Raw genomic sequence first — 14,348 nt, forward strand, 5'->3', positions numbered from 1 at the left:
TCTTGGAAAGATTCCTGAGGACTGCGAGTGCCCACTGGGACCAGGGAAGGGTTGTTGTTTTCCCTCAGCTTAAATGGCAGGCAAGGAAAGAAAAGCATTAACTCTCTCTCCCCACTTCCTTTAGCCCCCCACCCAACAAAAGAAAATATCTCTCTGCATGGCAATTAAAGTGAGAAAAGGGTTTTCCATTGATCAAGGAAGATCTGAGGCAGGGTTTACATTAACTAAAGAATGGGGTTTTTAGATGATTTTCGTATAAATTAACCTCTTGTGGAATTTAGTCATTTGTGAGTGTGGGTGTATGTACAAATTGTATCCTATGAGCTCAAATTTTTTAAATGCCACCTAGCTCTGTTGCTGGATGCTAAGAAGGGTAGATTTCCTTATACAAACGATGATCAGTGTAAATGTAGATTAGCACAGAGGACTGCACAAAGCTTGGCAAAATGCTTTGAAATGAGAGTCAAAACTCATCTGTCCCATTAGTTACAATGGCGTGCTGTCAGAAGCCAGCTCACTTTTTTGACACAACGATTAAAAACAGACGAAGCTCCAGTGCTCAAGAGAACCTCTGCAGACCAGCAGTCCCCAGCCTGGGCCCTCCATGTGCTTGGCATTGCAGCTCTCACCATGTTCAGTCACTGACCGTGCTGGCTAGGCATGATGAAAGCCGTAGTCCAACATGTCTAGAGGGCACCAGGTTGCAGAAAGCTGTTCTACTGCAATCTCCCAGATTTCAAAACCAAACATCACTCAATATCCCTCTTCAAAAATATTTAAATGTCGTAGTATTTTTATTATATATCAAATATTTGCATAGCTATCATGATATTCTATAGACTTTACTTGTTATTTATGCAAATTATATTTGTTAAACTTCAGTGATTGCACTTTAAACAAGCAATTAGCCTTTAATTAACACATAAGTATCAGTGAGCCCTGATGCAAAGTACTGGGTTGCCCTGGCTTTGTTTAGCCCTTTGAGAATAGATTGTCTGCAACACATCAAGAGCAAATTGGCAGGATTTTAGTCTGAGCAGGCAATATTTATCTTAAGGAGCACTACACATTCTGATTGTTTTAACAGTTGCAAATTCCTACAGGCCAGCTTAAAGCTAAGAAAAAATTCAGAAAATTCCACATTACATGCTCATGCATGCAGACCCACACACCATCCCGAAAAGAGTGATGAGGAAAATGTAATTGATTCGGTTAAGCCCAGGGCCTCTTTCTCTCATGATTTCCTATTCCAGGGCACAGTTGTTTAGGTACAGATGTGCACAACTGGCAAGAGCTAGATGACATAAAGCAAGCAGTGAGCATAAACACATTCCTTTAAAGAAAGATACAAACAATGTATTTGTGTGCTGTGAATCTCTGAATATTTTTCCGTGTGACATATACATCGAGCACCAAATACTGTCATCACCAGAATTTTGAGGCATACTTTAAGATTGCAACTTGAGGCCATTCAATCACAAATAAATTAGCATAGAAGAGCCAGAACACATACATCTGCATGCGTGTGTGTTTGGCAGTAGGAAATAAAAATTCAAAAGATCTTCCTTTCTTGATAGATTCTTTAAATCAGGGAGAAACATACACAATCTTAAAGAGGTGTTATCAAAGTTCAGACTGAAGGAAACTTCCATATCCTTAGGACCCAATTTTGTTCTTTTTCATATTCTCATATTCCTATTGTACTCTCCTAGTTTCTGGTTTAAACCTGTTCAAAAACTATTACTGTAATTTGATCTTCGCACTGCTGCTAGGTTTTACTTAGGGTTTTACTTCTAATTTATACTGAAGTTTTAAACTGTTGTAGTGTGTCTTATGCTGTTTTTTATGGTTTTAACTGTTGTGAACTACCCAGGGTGTTTTGGCTATTGGGCAGAATAGAAAATTGATTTAAAAATCATCACATAGACTCCATAAAATGGCATTTAATTTTGCAGCAACTAATACAACCTATACAATTGAAATATATTTACTCATTTAAAGAAAAGTGTATCAAATGGCCCTGCCTTGTGGCTCCATATGTTCTCACATGTGTTCATTCACAAGTCAAAAAGGAACATGCACATATGCAACTGTATGCTCAGCTGCTCTCTAGCACTAACCTAGACCTCGCTATTTGCCGATTCCCCAAGTGTGTTGACAGAAATTACATGCATGCCTGCTTGTAGGTGTGCAGAGTCTGTTCTTACCTCCAGATGGATGCATGAAGATTTAGAGCAAACCCAGTGTTATCCCACATTATATGCACATCCGTGGCTGTCCTGCAATGAAAAATAGATCTTTTCTTTCTGCTAAAGTAAAGTTTCTCTGATCAGTATCAAAATAAGAAGTGCAGTAATCTAGCAGCCAGCTCATTACCCTTGGAAGATACATTCCACTATGAAGTTAAGATCTGGTTGGAACTTAAAAAAAATAAGAGATGGTTTGAAAAATGTGATGAGCCTTCCGCAAAAACATGTGCCTAACACTGAATCAAGCCACTGATCAGTCTAGCCCATAATTGTCAACAGGCACTGGTAGGAGTCCTCTGGGGTTTCCAGCAGGAATTTTTGAACCCTACTTGGTAAAGCGTTGGTTTCTGTGTGTGAAGCATGTCCGCTCCCACTGTTGTGTCTCTAGGAGTCCTCTCTGTTGTGCTGTGTTTTTTGTTTGTTGAGAGCTCTATACAGAATCCAGGAAATATGTCCCCAGTGTTCAGTGTGGAATCTGCAGAAATGTAGAATTCAGCAACTTTGAGACTGGGACTCAGGAGATCTGGGTTCTAGTCCCCACTTGGCCATGAAGCTAACTGGGTGACTTTGGGCCAGTCACAGATTCTCAGCCTAACCTACCTCACAGGATTGACATTGTGAGGATAAAAATGGAGAGGAAGAGAACCTTATAAGCCACCTTGAGTTCCTTGCGAGAGAAAAAGGTGGGATGTACATACAGTGTAATGCAAGAAACCTCAGTCCAATGAAACTAGTGAAGAAGTCAATGGATTAAGTCATGCCTGACTATACCTAGGGCAGCTCTGCTATCTGTAGCCTAGGAAAATGCTCCTGAAATTGTAGTATCTGGCCCATGTGCTTCTAATAAGATTAGTACAAACTAATTCTGCATGCATGCTTTGTCCTGTTACTTTGGGTGGGTGGGTATAATGATAGGCAGGCCAACCAGCCACAGAGCAGTTGCTGGTTTGGGCAGCCTGGTGAAGTTACATCCTCAGTCACTCATGTCATTGCAGTGCAGGATGCCTAAACACTGAGACAGATGGATGCTTATAAATGTGTAAAAGTGCTGCGGATTTTGTCAGGAGTGGAGGGGGGTGTCAGTACAGCCAGAAACTTCTGCCATAGCAGGGAAATCTGTGTGCCTGTGAATCGATGGGTATTTACCAGTTGCTGAGCTCCATCCTGGCATGGGGCCAGGTAAGAGTATACACTGAAATTAGAATAGATTGGGAGGCAGGACTTTATTCCACATTGATCTGGATGACGACAGCGAGGCCGAGAGCAACTCTGCTGTTTTAAAAGTTCGTTGTATATTTTTAGCAAAAGGTTACAGGGAGGGAATGCATTTAGGAGAATAACAGGAAGTAAAGCTAGGCTGGGAAAACCATCCCGTTTGATTGTGATTGTATTGCTTGCAGCAGCATTGTTTTATTTTCAGCAGCAGGAGAGTTGCAGCTGAAAATGTCACACACCAAAGCGCTGGAAGCAAAACTGAAGATGCCTTCACTGCTTATCTATATATTATTTGGAGATCTCATTTCCTTCCCACCTCTCCTTTTACCACCTTGAAGAGTTTCTCCAACACTGGCTGAATATATGTATTACCATGTAACAGAAGTAGTCCTGTTTTAAAATACAGAGGTTGGTAAATCTACCCAAAGAGAGGACAGATCTTTAACTAGAGTGGTGCTCACCACTGTTGCTGATGGGTTTCTGTAGCCCTTAAATCAGCAAATGTATATAATACTTGAAATTTAAAATCACGTGTACTACTCTGGAATGTTTGAAAAGTAAAACAAGAAAGAATTGTGTGGTGGTTTTTATTTGGGGCACACCGAGGGGCAGGTCTCTTTTATGGGGAAGAATAGCTTAGAAGTCACTGGGATGGTTCTCCCCTATTCCATCCCTGAAAGCAGAAGGCAATGGATTACAGATGACCAATGCCAGTAAAATCCATGGATCTCAGGGACGCAGGTAGTGGTTGGATCTCAGGGCAAAGTGCAGTGGAGGCAAACAACTGCCCAGAAAGCAGCAATTGATGGCAATCATATACACACACACACATTCATTCATTCATTCATTCAGGGGATGGTCAGCAGGATGGTGTTATCCATGGTGTTATCCTTACTTTTACTTTATACCATCCTTCTTTTTTTAAATAGTGCTTATTTGCAAATACTGTAAAAAGCAAACTCCATTTCATTACATGCTATTCCAGTAGTAACCTACAGTATATCGTCAAATAGCTGAACCTGTCTAGGTAGTTCACACAACAAGGCTTAAACTCATAGAATACAATAACAATAAACCACAATATAGAACATAATAAAAACATAAAGCAACAGAAGAAGAAAAAACCTCAGAGTAAAGGACAACATCATATGACAGGAGCAATGGAAAGATTTTAAAACGCACAAAGTCAATAATCCGAAGGCCACTAAACTACCCTATGGGTGGCCATAGGATAGTCCAGATTCTCGGATCTGAGGTCATAGTACTCCTACGTTGGAGCTGGGAATTGGAGCTCTGTTCCTCACAGCATATGCAGAAAGAACCAGCTGAAGGCTGGAGTTCAGAAAGTGACCTCAGAAAGGGGTAAAAGGGGGTGTTTGGAGGCAGGAATGACAGAACGAGCAGTGGCTAGTCTATGAGTTATCCTGAAACCACTCTAGGCTCCTTCCATCCATAAAATACCTCAGCTAGACAGCTGAAAATGTTCATCTGGCAAAAACACAGAGCAGGAAGAGTAGGGAGACAATGTTCACCTCCACTGCTTCTCCACTCTGCACCTGGATGTCCAGAAACCTCTCAGTTGGGGGGCTTACAGGCATCCCCACAGGACTGACCCTTAACACAGAATTTAAAAAATTCTCAAGGACTAAACAGCTTAGGAAAATAAACAGGTCTTCACTTGGCACATGCAAAAGAACACCATGGATGTGCTGAGTAAACCAGCTCATGCTTAGAGAATTTCTTTTCTTTTTTAAATTAGGGTTGGAAAACAATTGTGGTTTGGTCTAAGGCATGAGTAATATAAAACCAGTCGCATGGTTGCAAACTTCACAACTGAAGTAGTACACATAGATCACTGACTGCTTGACAGGTTGAACAACCCCCACCAGTCAGAGTTGGCAATACTGGCTAAGATTGGAGCAATGATCTGACACAGGAGAAACAGCTTCAGAATCCACAATGATGTTAAATATCAGCTTCATTTGCTTCATAGTCTTAGCAGACTAGCTTTGCAAACACTCCCATTTTAATACATTCAGCAGCAGGAAAGGCCAGGAGCATAGTTCACCAAGAATTTACTAAATAGTCAGGGTGGGTCCCTTTTACAAACAGCTGATACAATGGAAAAAATAGATCTTATGAAACAACAGATTGCTTGAAGGGGGAGGAGCTTTACTGCTTCAAAATATCATACACAGTGAAATAAAAATGCCTAGAGAAATATAATGCTGCCTGAGTGCCAGAACTACCAATATACTTATTAACCCCCCTTGTTTTCTCATTACAAGAGAAAGGGTCTTCACAAACCACAAAATCATGTATGTAATTTTCATATAAATCACCCCCCCCCCCCCCGAAAAAAGCATTGGAGGAGTAAATTCCTTCCCCCCAAAGAACTACAAAGATTACACTTGCAGGCAGGGTTAGACCCTGACAACAGCCCTTGGATTTGTCGCCCCTCTTCGCCATTGCAACCTGCGTGTTCACCTGCTTCTTATGGTGGCTGAGACAAGGGCAACAAGGATCAGAAAGAGGATGAGATGCAACAGCAGTTGGGGACAACGGCAGTGAGAAGGTAGCACCAAGGGAGAGACCTTTTTGGCGCTGAGACAGATAACCAAGGGGCTCTCAAAAACCTGGAGGTGGAGCTGATCTGAAGAACTGATTTTCTGCCAAAGTCCCCTGAGCTGCGCTACCACCACGTGTTTCCAGGCCTTGTCCCCAGTATCAGAATGTTTGATACTGCATGATAATTATGTGCATCAACAGGATCAAGTAATGACTTTTGCAAAAGAGATCTCACCATGGCTTCTTTTAATACCACAGGAAAGGACCCATTTCTAAGAGAAACTAATTCACTAAGCCATGCATTTAAACATGATGGAATTGATACAGCCAGGATGGACAAAGCTCGAGCAAAGAAACAGTAAGTGATGGCACCTTTTTGCAGTTTCTGTCAAATTCATGAGGACAAACAAAGTGAAAGGTATCCAGCAAACCAGGCAAGCAGAAACTCATGCATATTCCAGAACTAGCACTGATAAACCGGTATACAGGTCAGAGTAATATTAAATTATTTCATCTGCAAAATGTTGAGCAAAATCAGAATGAGCTTCAAAATATTCCACCAATTTTCTTCAGGATCCAAGCTGTAACAGGCCCTCACCACACAGAAAGGTTCCACCTGATGTCATGAACCAGATGTCATTTTGGGCTGCCATTTCTGTGATGATATAAGCATGAACATAGGCTTCACACTGTGCTTGGTCAACCTTGCTCCACGTCTTCCTGCCCCATCCTTTTCTGAAGTGCTTGATTGCTGCCAGATCTCTAGCAAACCACCCAAGGGAAAAGGACACTTAGGAACAATTGCAGTAATTGCCCTAGAAGTCACGTCTTAATAAAGTAATTGGCCATGGCATCAGCAGAAGCACCAGCTAGCAGACACAAAATCCCCTAGAGATATCAGTAAGGTGGCCACTGATGAATTGTCAAAAAGAAGAAATCCATCACCTAAAAAGGGCATAAAATTTGCATGAAATGTGCACCAGCTAATTGTTATAGAAAGATGTAAATTTAGAAGTTATTGCGATAATTAAATAGGATAATAGCAATCTCACCATAGTGGGGAATGCCACAACCAGGTGGCCTGTGTACCTGCCTATTCAGTTTGCTGTTCATAGTGTCACTATTGATGGACAACTTGAAGGTCCCTACTACTCTACCTTCTGATGGTTTCTTATCTTTATTCCACACTTGGATTAGACAGCCCTTCAAACAAAGGGTGATTTTAAATAGAGGGTAAAAGAAGACACAGGCATCCTAGCTAGGCAGGAAACCATCTGCATCCAGCTGTCTCATGGCCAAATCATCCTAACAGGTGCCTCAGGCCTACAGACTGGTAGTTGCCCCTAGTCTAATAATGATGACAGGCAATGATTTGACAGTGGCAAGAAAGGTAATCTGTTTGCCCCCACTCTCAGAGCATCCTCTTCCGGTCCAGAAAAAACTCCAAGTCAAAAATATCCCCTGCACTGATTCCATCAGTTTTAGTGGCACCTACTTCCAATCGTGTTTAGTATTTCAAGCCTGGAACTAGGACCCTGAAGCAAGTAGCCATAAATTTAGTGTACAATAATGCTTATGTTACTCGCAGCTGCCGGGAGGAGGGGAGAAAGAATCGACCCATTTACTTTGCCCTCTTTGCTGGCTCCAATTTATCGAGTGGTCAGTGACAGAGCTAAGAAAAGATCTTCACCTCTTAACTCACAACAGTCCCTTGCTTTTACCACTAGATGATGATGTGCTGCCAAGGTGCAGAACATGTTGCCCAGTGTGACATTCTGTTCCCCAAGAGTCACACATACAGCCCTGACATGGGTCCATCAATTAGAAATAAGGAAATGATAACATGCTGCATTTGGCACATTTTTATGCTCTGCACAAGCTCAAGAATACACCTCCTCCTTTTAAAACAAGAAAGAAATCATTCTTATCAGTGGAGGGAGAGAAGCAGGAAAACTCTTTCCTGTCTCACAGCAATTTTAATGCCTCTGATGGAGATCTGTCTTAAGGCACTGGAGAACAAGGGTCAAAGTACTCAGCCAAGAAGCATTAGGATTAGCCAAAGGAAAAAGCCTGCTAATAGGCTAGTGTATAAACATGATCATAAGGGAAATGTACAGTTTTCCCTAGCAAATTGCAAGTAAGCCAGTCACATTGCATTAGGGGTTTAATAATAATTCTCCCCTTGCCGCCCACCCCGGTTTTGAAAAAGTCCTGAGCCTGGAGCCCTTTCTGCTGTGACACGCAGTCACATTTCTCCTATTGCAATGCATGCTGGCCCTCAAGGCCGTACAGGCTATTTCTGTCTCAGATTAAGCGGCCCGTGAGCCTTGTTGCTTCTGACTGAGGAAAAGGCTGCAGGTAGAGGAATGCTCATCCCTTGGAGAGCTAAACCTTTGTTTGCAGTGTTCGCATGAATAACTTATAGTGCCATGGCATCATGAACAGCAGTGCTGACACTGTTGACATGACAGCACTGTAGACTGACTCCTGATCTGCCCTCCAAAGAGAAGATGGAATATTTGTTCGCTTCAGATTTCACCAAGTCAGGCTGTTCAACTATTTATGAGATGAAGAGAAATTTCCACTACTTCAGCTGACACACCTTTACCTAGCAACCGATCAGATAAAACCAGCTTGAGCTACACGATTGTCAAAAAGTACAGCGAGGGTGGTAGTGGGGGAGGCCTGACACAATAATCACCCCTCTTTTCATACATGGGCTGCTTTGGAGGGGGAGAGCTACAAAAATATGCTCTTGACACACCAGGTATCAGTGTGACCTAAAGTTTCCAGAATGTGTTTAGGACTGATTGAGATGCATAACCTCCTAAGGATTTGTAATTTAATGTTTCTGCATTTAGAAAAATGCACCTAGATTAAAGCACAGAGAAGGATGTTCATTTTCTATTGGTAGGCTAGCTTGATTATTACTAGAACAAAGTGTTGTCAATGTTATTGTTGCCCTCTGATTTTAGTATTGTTACTCTCTTTAGGACCCATTCAGATGCACACACTAGGCCTATCTCTGCAAGGATACAGGACAAAGCACTTTGTGCAAATTTAAGATTCCAGGTGCTTTCAGGTGAGGCTTTTATTGTGCCATTGCCCTGTCTCAATCATGGAATTGTATGATGTGTCCAGGCAACCTTACCTTTCCCATGTTTCCCCATGTCCTTTTCCATTTTTTTCTTTTCACAAAAACTCCGCTAAAGAGAAAAGCATGTGATAGCTTACATAGTATCTTCCACTGCATATGGTTCATTTCATGCACTGTTGTAAATGGCCCGGAGAACATTGGTTATTGGATGGTACAGAAAATAAATACATAAATAAATACCCTTAGAAGTTCTCTTTCTGGACTTAAAGGGACTGGACCCATTCTTCTTACAAAAGAACTTTCAAGGGATAGGGAAACTAATTCTGAGTCAGACGAGGAGGGAAGATTAAAATCTGCAGCTGAAACACTGAGACCCCTGGGCCAGAGGGAAACTGGTTCCTGAGAATCAGTCAGTTTCAAAAGCTGTGGGAAAGGTCAGTGAGCATACCAGTGGCAAGGAAATTGAACCAAGCATCATTAATCCCAGAGTAGGGATGTGTGAGGATTCTGCTGCAAAGGGGCAGGTATCCATTGGTGTCATGAGCTAGGCATCCCCTCCCAAGCAAGACAGTTTCTCCAGCACTTCTTGTAAGTGTCTTTATTCTACATAGAAGACTCTAAGCTTTCACAGGCCTCTGAACACACACAAGTTGTTGACCCCTCTCTGCCCCCCTTCACCCAAAGCTTTGCTTATGAACCCTTTGGGGCCTGTCTCTGGAAGGAGGGTGCTGTGAAGCCAGGCACACCTGTGTTCTACATTCTGAGCCCCTAACTGGGCTAGCCTGTGGCTGTGCTGGCGGGTCCTCGGATCAACATCTTCAAGATGCTGGCGTTCTCCATCTGAAAGACTACCCACTTCCACATCTCTTCCCTCCATCCTTCATCTGCTCCATTCCCACAGGCAGGAAGGATACTGGGGTCCATGGGTATGCTTGAGCTACTTTCATCAGAGCAGGCTTGGACTGGCGCTGTGGGGAGCGGAATCTGCAGGTGCCTGTCTATTACAGCAACAACTCCGTTATCAGAGTGTGAGCCCTGAGTCTCATCTGGTTCAGCCAGCTCCACATCATCCTCAGAGCCTGAGCTATCAGTCCCACCACACATTTCTCATGTGAGCCTGGGAATCTCAGAGCGTGTGCGCACAACAATTGGACTCAGTGGGCTCAGCTCCCTGGACTCCAGCCTGCTTTTGCTTGGCCATGAGTCCAACTCCCTGGTGATTGTGCTGAGAGTCTACACAAAATGCTGCACAAGTGGCTTCTTGTGCACTTGTGGTGCATGTGTTGCAGAAGAAGGCTGCTGGTTGCACAAACCTGAACCCTAGTCCTAACCCTAGCTCTGCAGGGGTGCTTTGCTTATTCAGTTTGAACCAACTTCTTATCAGTAAGCCACTTTTCTGTAATAGCTAGTAGTGTTGTGTGAGGAATCCAATTTGGAAGTGGGGATCCTTCGGAATTCCTTGGTTTGGCTCTCTGCCCTAAGTCCTCCTCATGTTGAGCATTCGCATGGGCATCTGGCAGGAAGTGAGTCTGCGAGGGCAGCTTGCACACTTGCTACCTGCACACTCACTGAGGAAGCAGAGTTCTGCTTCTGCATACATGGACTTGCAGGCTTTCCCTACATTGCACAAAAGTTTACAATTTATATACATTGGTCAAAGGATATGAGAGAGAGCCAAATTTCAGCCTGATCTCCACTTCTGCCATGGCTAGTATTCTAACTTTGCTTGCCCTTTGTTACTGAAGCATTTTGCTCTTCATTTGAACTTTAAATCAGCCTGGTTGGACAGTTTTAACATAATAAAGCCTTTCAATTAGAAAGCTATTATCTGGGCCTGCAGAAAAAGTTCTGGAGCAAAATGCCAGTTTCCAATCCTATTATGGAGGATGCATTCAGAGTAGATTTTTCCAGCTGGCCATGTAACATAATCGAGGGTATGCAGTCCTGTGACATGGTGTTCATAGTCCAATGACCAAATCTTGAGTCTTCATTGCTGCTTGTAGTAGTTCACTATCGCTTTCCCCTTGGATGCACACAAGAGATAGCACAGGTGGTTTCAGGGCAGAGCACAACTAGTTCTACTCTCACTCCTTGGTAGAAGTAGCTTGGAAAAATACCCTTTTCAGAAGCAAGGTTCTCCATGGTCCATTACTCATCATAGGAGATACGGAATAGCCAGTACTTCTCTCTGAACTTGGAGGCATGTGAGAGAGCAATAATTTTATTCCTCCATCAAAGTGTCTGGAGTGAGCAGCACCATAGTTTACTACCAAAGGTAGGGAAGCAGTAAATTACTGCTGTTTGAAAAGGAAGGGACCAGTTACTTTTAACTAAGAAAGTGCCAGGTCGGTAACAGGTCACCATCTCTCCCTCTCACTTAGCCAGAGTATAATAAGTATTGAGTACTCTTAACCTGCCAAAGCAAAATAAGAATTGAAAACAGATAAATAACAAGTATACATTTTCAAAAGGATTGTGAGTCAGTGTGTCAGAGACATACATTGCCCATTCATTCATTCATTCCATAAAGAATGTAAATAGTGCATATATCTGCAAAAAAAAAAAAAAGCAAAAAACAGACAGACAGACAAACAAGACATAGCCTGCCTACCTACCTCCATATTGTATAGTACTTGGCATATAAATGTCCATAACAAATAAAAAATACACATTAACATGATGTTCTCTCTCCACTGGCCTCCCTGTTTTGTTTTGGGGTTTTCTCCTTCTGTCTGTCTGTCTTTCTTGACTTTGCCCAGCATTGCCTGATAATGGCACATGAAAGAGCAGAACACATGTTGAAAGTGCTTTCCAAGAGAGAAGCATCATTACAATGACTACACCAGACAAGGGTGTTAAGGAAACGGTACATGGCATAAGTATCCACTAACAATTAGTACATTTGTTCTCAGCTGAACTGGGTTTGAATATTTGCTAATGCCTCTCTGCAGATACATGCCAACCACTAGGCGAGAAATGATTTGGCAATTAAACACTAGCATTTGCTGGTACGGTCTGTTCTGTTCCTGTGTGTGTGGTAGGAGAGGGAGGAGGAGGGAGGGAAACAGAGGAATTGAGAGGAGGTTGATTCTTTTAAAGCAAAAAAAGCAAACGGCAATCTCTGATTTGCGAACAAGTTTGGCTTGCAAAAGGTACTCTCTGTGGGATGTAGTGGTCAGACAGTCATGGCACTGGTAGCCCGATGGCCTTGAACAGGTTTGATATTCTGCTTCTGAACAGAAAGAGGAAGCCTGTTGGCCTGGGTCTAGCATTGTGAGCTGCACAATGTGGATCACTGAGTAGGACCTAGCTGAGCATCCATGACAAGACTGATGCCAGGATGCAGCAAGCAGTGTAACAGTGAATCTGAAGCAACTGATGTGTGTGTGCACCAAGGGGGGGCAGGGTTAAGAATATTCAAATGAGGGTGCTAAATGAATATGTATTTTAATCTAAGTTAAAATACATATGCAATGAATATGTAATTTTAATCTAATCTACATGCAGAGTTACTATCAATATGAGTTGCATCAGGTGAAATGGCTCTCAGCAGGTAAAACATTACTTGAAGAAGTCACCCTTTCACATATCGGTAAATCCAGCCAGACATTAACAGTGATTCAGAACCTTCCTCCACCACTCAGAACTGCTGTTCAGCTTTCCTTTGTTCAGCTTTATTGGCTGAAATTCTTCGTACTCATCAAAACAACCTTTCCACTACTCAACTCACCTATCCCTCCCTGCACTTACTTTCCTCAGGGATTGTTAATGCCATTCATTTTCCTGCTGTAACAATGGTCTGATTTACACACAATTCCAACCAGAGTTTAAAACACACGTACACCCTGAGTTGTGAAATAGCAGAGTGAATAAATGTGCTGGCTCCCACCACCTGATCACTTCTGACGAGTCTAACAACCCACCGGATTGCTAAACATCACTGGACTGCTCAGTGTTGCATATAAACCAGAAACTTTGCGATATTAGGGAAAGGCAGTCCAGAGTTGGGTGCCATCACTCCGTTGCAAAGATAAATAAAGCAGGGAAATGCTTTTCCTGCCTGTTTGCAGCTTCTGTGATTGAGCGGCAAGAACCGGAGCACTTGTATTCTCCCACTCATGCCCACCAATCTGGGTGGTTGCTTTTAAAATCCCTGGGCTGTCATTCTGTCTGTACTGAGCCAATGTATGGTAAATACAATGTATGGGTAGATGGGAGTACATTGGTCAAAGGAATGCACTTCCCTGTTAGTTTTAATGAATAAAATTTTTATTTTTGCTAGTACCAAAATAGCTAGAGGCAGTGCAGATTTTTTAATGCATAAGTGATTAGAATGAACATTTTCAATCTGCAGGGAAGTAGTTTCCATCTTGCACCACGATTGTGCAGAGTGAGGTTCAACTATTTCAATCTACAGAAAGCAAAATAAGTAAAAATGAAGAATCAATATTGGAAGTAATTATTGATGCTATTTCTCTCAGTCAACACAGTACCATGCATATAGGACAAACAGACTCCCATAGCCAACATTTTGAATTGTTGAATTTGGGGGAAAATGTAGTAGCATGGTAAAATGTGTATCATGATAGACACAGAAGACTGAGATGATCAGTTCCATTTCTATGCACCATATACATGGAATACATACATACCTCTAGCTCAGAGTAAAGTTCATTTGAATTGCTATTAAATCCGCAAAAAATTGCCTGTAAGCAAATCTTCGGGACCATTTTTTAACCTTAATTTGATCTCTGGTACAATTATGTAATATGTCAGGGCATACAGTGTTTAAACTGATTTGACCCTTGAGCTTTAGATTATTTCACTAGAACTCTAAACAGAAAATTTTCCATGCAGCCTTGCAATTTATTTGGTTTGTCTTGTGCTTTAGTTTAATAAAAGCATGACAATACCATATAAGTAGTTTACAGCACAGCAATAAAGTCAGAATACACTGTCTTACCTATTTCAAAAATGAAATCCTTCTAAAGCACTTTTATACCATAAGCAATTCCTGAAAGATAGAACCTCCCATAAAATCCCAATTATTTCCTGACTAAGTATATAGGTCAAAGGAAGGAAAAACTGAGCCAAGAATATATGTGTAACTAGATACTTAGCTCATACACAAACAGGATTTTTTAAAAATTATATACACACACATCAATGAAATGTTCACATTTCAAGTATTTAAAACATATCAAGTTATAGCATAAAAC

The sequence above is a fragment of the Varanus komodoensis genome, unplaced genomic scaffold (assembly GCF_004798865.1).
Source record: "Varanus komodoensis strain SLA01 unplaced genomic scaffold, ASM479886v1 scaffold8, whole genome shotgun sequence".
In the NCBI taxonomy this organism is placed as follows: domain Eukaryota; kingdom Metazoa; phylum Chordata; class Lepidosauria; order Squamata; family Varanidae; genus Varanus; species Varanus komodoensis.